Below are 6,034 nucleotides of genomic sequence, written 5' to 3'. Positions count from 1 at the left end.
TCAATGCAGACATCCTTAAGAGGAGATCTTGCATCTGTGCAAATAAGATTTCTGCTGTTTGAAAATCTAACAAAACTTTTAAAGATCCACATTAAAAGGAAACAAAAAATGTTTAATTTAATCACTTTGTAGGACATTGTTGTTTCTATTGTGTTTTGTACACTAAGTCAATTTTTTTTATGTTACATTCCTTGTTTAGTCCAAAGCATGGCAATCTGCCAGCCAGAGCTTTTAGTGATAAATTCTGCTATACAAAGCAAAAGTTTTTATATGTGAGGCCACTTCCTTCTGCTATTTTATCATCTTCCTGGTTTTGTCTGTTTTCAATAAATGCCTTTGTATTTTCACATCTTTTATATGCTTGTATACACAGACACTTTCCTCTGCATTAAAACTGATAGTTGCAAGTTGTTAAGGATAAAAAAGACAGACTGTTGACTTAAATTTCACTGCACTAATACATTATATGAATGCTTTAATGTTACTGTATTAAAAGATCTTAACATTGATATTAAAAGTATTTCCTGAATTTGGCAGGGGGGAGGAGAGGCAAGGATGATGTTTCATAATAAGGTTTTTAAATGGAAATAATCTCTGGGTACAGCTACACTTTAGTACTACAGATTGGTATATGAAGGCTGGGTTCTCACAGTGAATTTGCATTATTTTAAAGCATCTCAAATTTAAACATATTGAAATTGAAAATCTGAAAAGAAATTATGGTGGAGGTTAAACATCTCTCTTTTACCTGTCCCAAGGGGCTGAACATTTCTGCCTGAGGAGAAAAATCTAAAAAAACTCATCAGTAAACAGAAGCCACAGAGGCCCCTGCACACACAGTGGAACCCAATCAGTCTTGAGGGAAAGGAGAATTTGAATTAGGGGTGGTCAGAGGAGAAGGATGAGGTTGGAGGGAAAAAGTTGAAGTTGCAATGCAAACTGGAGAAAAGCTTCTGGAACATACAAGAAAGAGAAGCTGCCTCTGCTGTCCCTGCCCATCTTAGCAGTCTGTCATTAATTCCTTTTTTCCACAAAAAATGTTACCAAGGATGTAAGCTACAAATCATCATGTACTAATCTTTTTATGAAGACTTTTTTTTGTTGTTCTGCAGACGTATTGTTCTTTTACAATCATATTAATAGACTAAAAATAACAAGGGCAGTTCTACCAGACTTAAATTACAATTCTGTTTCTTAGGAATTATTATTTTGTACTGTGCTGATTGAGATCACAGAAATCTTTTTCTGACCACAGAGGTATAAGGTACCAAATTCATCCTTCCTGTAACTGTACTGAGGTAAATGGAGTTACATAAGGAATTAATTTGACCTGTCTCCTCCATTTCCTTGGAAAAATTCTTTGTTTTAGCTCTTGCCAAGTTTTAACTTCGACTCTCCCTTGCTTAACATCTTCTTGTGCCTAGAGAAAAGTTTTTCTTTCATTAAGACTATAAAGAGAAACACAGCAGGGGAAAGACAATTAAGGTGAGGATCTGCTTTTTAAATCAAAAGTACACTTCAGTTATGGTAAGAAAATGCCCAAACCTTTTTATTTGGAATAGATGTGTAAGGGATTATTCTTACATCTGTGAGCATATGAAAGGTATAAAGCAGTACATATAACCAAGAGAATGTAAGGATTTAAGTAATGTTTTTTTGCCTAAGACCCATTTGTTTATTTCTAACTGCAACAGCTGTAATAAATGGAGACCTTTCTTGGCTAGAGACCATAAGAATCTAAAATATTACACATCACCTTTTAGCAAAGAATCATCCCCTTTCCCTAGACTCAACAGGTATATTCAAAAATAACCTATGAGAGCAGCTGAAAGCCTACTCTCAGCAGTATATAACTGCAATTTCATGATGCAATAAATTTAATTTTTGGATGGCAATGTGGCATGAAATTCTTTGTATAAATTCAACTTGGCAGTACAAAGCTATTCAAAACCCAAAACCCTCAAAAACAAGGACTGGTAAGTAGTTTTCCTCCTGATGGTTTTATGTTAGAGTCGATATCTTCTGTCTTCCTGCTGCCAGTAAAAAGCCAGGATAAAGCTTGGTCTAAACTCATAGCTCACTAACCTTGAGAGAAATGCAAATACATGTTCACATTTAATCTTGATCAATTTATTACCATTAGATGATCTAGGATTGCATAGATGAGATGTAACTAGCAGGTAAGCCTGCGTATAGGCTCAGTTTGAGAAGGGCTGAGCATGAGGGATCAGAAAATGAAATTAATGGAGTCTGTGGTTCAGAGTAAGGTTATAATTACACAGGGATATTGCCCCCACAGACAAACTTACCATCCAGCAGCCTCCCTTCCTTCCTTCCACACCATCTGTGTGTCACAGTCTACCAGTGCTGCAGTTGTGCCAATGCAACTGTTTGTGGGTCCAGAGCATGAATTTAATCAATGGAACAATTCTGGTTAAAAATGACTGGATTAGACAGAACTTTAAAAATCTGGATTGAGTGATTTGATTTACAGCATGGCTTCATGAACAGCTGCACAAACAGCTCAGAGGCCACAATAAGTCAAAATCATTAGTTGCCAGTTCCTGCTCCTGTCTGAATTTATGGTTCCATATTTATTAAACCCAGATTTGTGCACTGCTGACTAGCCAGCAGCAAGATTTGAGCCAGCTCACGTGGAGATATGCCATTGCATTTCACTCACTGGTGAATCAACACGAGCACCTCGTGTGACCCTTCTAACACTGTGTGTCATCAGCAAGTTCAGCTTGTCACTTGGCTGCCACCTGTGCCAGGGGACACCAACCCTGGTGCACTGGGACCTGGCTGAGGAGGCTTCTTCAGGCAGGAGAAGGAACTGTGGGGGCTCCCATCCATCAGCTGCTGCCATGTGCATGCAGCCAGAGCAGGATTCATGCATGGTTTGCAGCCCAGCTGAGGCTCCCACTGTAGGATGAATCAGGAATTTTAAATTCCCAAGCCTTGCTGAGACTGGAGAGTGGTGTGTGAGAATCCATCTAACCATGCCAAGCTGGAGTTAGGCAGCAGAGGGGAATTCAGACTGTGGCTACTTCTAAGGGTGGGAACAGTCTGGCCTTAATCAGCACACTCTCCTTTGAGAGTTAATTTACATCAAGTTCTTTCACTTTCCTGAGATAGAAAAACGCTCTCCAGCTTCATGCAAAATTCCATTCATGATCTGTTTCAGCCCATGTTCTTTGAATCCAAGTCCTCTTTTTCTGTTATTTTAGGCCCAGCTTTCATGCTAGAAAGCATCCTGCTCGTGTCTAGTACTGCGCATAATTAATACAGGTAGAACAAGTTCTAATGCAAAGTGTATTTCAGATCAGAAGAATTACAGAGGTGATGGACCTTTGCAATTTTTGATGCATTTTGTTTTCCTGACTGGGACATTCTGGTGTTTTTTCCTCAATGACTCATAAGTGCCCCTATCAGTGTTACACAATGGAAACAACCACTGCCTTCCAAAACCAGTAATATTTGATGCTAGGGGTAGATAAAGCTCATTTAGAAATCTTAAAAAACCCACCATTTAGAAATCTTAAAAAACCCACAAACCCTCAAATGTGTCAAGAATTGAACTGCAAATACAATTCAGGATACGATTTCAAAGTTAATCTGAGAGAAACCCCTGCAACATTTTTAGAAGAGACATATCTTTATTCTTGGGGGTTTTGACTATTTTAATGGAACTAGCTTCCTATCCATACAAAAAAGCACCATTCATAAAAGATGTTTGACTTGCTAAGCTTTAGCTTTGGTGTTCCCCAAAGCAATATAAAATACCTGCATGTAAATTTTTTTTGGCCTAAATGAAAGGTACAAGAACTTTTAAAACCTTCGAGACAACCAGCAAACAGGATTTTCTACAAAAATGTTTTTCCAGCTGAGAAAAATATATCAGTGTGACAACATAAACATTTTAAGAAACAATACATGGCTAAAACCCATCTGCCAGGCAGAGGAAGTCAAAGAGTTTGCCTGAGGGGTTTAAGAATACCAGATTATTCAAGTACTGATAAATTAAAAAAAAAACCCAACAAAAAAACTAGGGGAAAAAAGGACATGCTGATGGTCTAAGACTTTCCTGCATGGAAACTACTAAGCAATGCTTCTTAAAAAATAAAAACTGTTTGATTGTTTAGATTTGAAACAAAAGTATTATTTAATACAATGGCTGGGTATCAATGACAGTGATTCCATCAACAATATGTTGTTTTAGGAAATGAAATGCTTGCACCATTTTCCTAAAAATGGGAGACATCTATGTGAGCAAGTTGCAAAATCAACCAATCAATTCTGGATTATAAAACACTGCACAACACCTGTATTGTTTAACTTGTATCTATATTTTTGGTATAGATCTATATTCTCTAAGAATGTATTATTGAGACTGTACAGATGTTCATGTCTCTAAGATGAACTGTTTTCCTTCAGGGTGACTATCCATCTCACCAAATCTAACAGAAATCACACTCAGCCAGATTTGCAAGTGACTGATGTCTTGCCTACACAAGAAACAGGAACACCTGCATGGAGGTGAGTCTTCCTCCCAACAGTGAGGAGCATTATTCCATCTCCCTGTGGCTGACACTGATATCCAGTCTGATGGCCCAACAGTTACTTTATTTCTTTCTGCATTGAGAAAATTCAGAATTTTATGTCTTATACTTGAATACAATGCTACTATGAACATCCTCATAGCTCATGCTTTTGATTAGAAATAAAAACTTTATGAAATCTATAATCGTAAAATTTTTATTTTCATTCAGTGCTCTTGGAATCTGGTTCTAACTGAAACCCACAGGAATGGCTTCATATTTAATGAGCTTTATAGACCACAAAAATGTGATGTAAGGGTTTCAGTTGTCTTCACTGACTCTCTGCATAGGGACAAATGCCATAACAGATGTGCTCCTCAACCCTTAAAATGAAAAATGACATGATAAATTACTTCTTAGTGGAAACTGAATCAGAACAGTTACTGAACTATCCAAAGAGGGACAGGAAAAAAAGAAAAAGACAAATTATATTACCTGAAAAATCAGCAAGTAACCACATTTATCATTGAGGAATCAACCCTGCCAACAGCAGGTTTTGGAGAAAGCCCAATTTTCCACTAAAGACCTTCTATTAGACTATTATTTACATGAATGACAGACTACAAAGTTCTTCCAACACTGAAGGTTAGACTTGTGGATATGAAGCTGACAAAACATACCGGTGGTAAAAATAGACCTAAGACTATAGAAGACACTACAAGAAGGAAAAAAAATTCAAGCAATCCTGAGAAAACTGTTGATTGAAAGTCTCAATAGTATGAAGAAAAAAATTTAAATTGGTATGTACTTCAAAACAGAAGAATGATCAAAATTCCAGAAAACAAAGTAGATGTGAAAAAAGTTATTCGCATGAGCAGGAAATAATTTATTGGAGTTTGTCTTGGAATTTGCTGAGATTGTAACCTGTATTGCTCCTGGCATCTCTGCTGGTAAGGATCTACCTTGAATTTAATGATAGTGGTGTTACTGTTGAATTGCCAAAAACCAGGGAGGAGTTCTGCTATGGTAGAACTGCTATAGCTACAACTTGGAACTGTGACTGTAATTCTTTACTTGATTTTACACATTTTCAAAAAAATCTACTCCTGACCTAGTTAGGTTTACAGCCAGACATGAGCTTTACTTTATACACAGGAAAATGAGGCAACAGGGTGAAAGGTTTGATCTTAAAAGTTTCTGTGACACCTCTCACCTACAGATTGAACAGCTGTGTCCACTAAAGCACCTTGTACACAGATTTACATTTTATGTTTAGAACACTTGTAGGATCAGGCCCATGGAAAAGTAACTGTATTTATGATACACACATCATGAATGAAAATGTTTTAAGGAATATCTGCCATCCTTTCAAAGACACACAAAGGCCTTGGAGAGAATATTATAATTTCAGTACTCTTTTGTACTATGTATCATTAATAAGTCATCCTACTAAAGCAGGACTGGAAAGAACAGATTCTTCTTGAGAAGGTATT

The 6,034-nt window shown here is 37.0% G+C and overlaps 1 long non-coding RNA gene across 1 annotated transcript in view; it reads right to left on the bottom strand.

Annotated features, from left to right (window-relative positions):
• Positions 1-2,374, bottom strand: part of LOC115947813 — a 7,082-nt gene extending 4,708 nt beyond the window's left edge. The window contains exon 1 of the long non-coding RNA XR_004081671.1: positions 2,310-2,374. This is a non-coding gene — a long non-coding RNA (uncharacterized LOC115947813). The remainder of the gene's footprint in view (positions 1-2,309) is intronic.
• Positions 2,375-6,034: the final 3,660 nt, after the last annotated feature.

Source organism: Geospiza fortis, unplaced genomic scaffold, assembly GCF_000277835.1.
Source record: "Geospiza fortis unplaced genomic scaffold, GeoFor_1.0 scaffold237, whole genome shotgun sequence".
In the NCBI taxonomy this organism is placed as follows: Eukaryota; Metazoa; Chordata; class Aves; order Passeriformes; family Thraupidae; genus Geospiza; species Geospiza fortis.
Note: the sequence above shows the minus strand (reverse complement) of the source record. Positions and strands in the feature narration are given on the sequence as shown.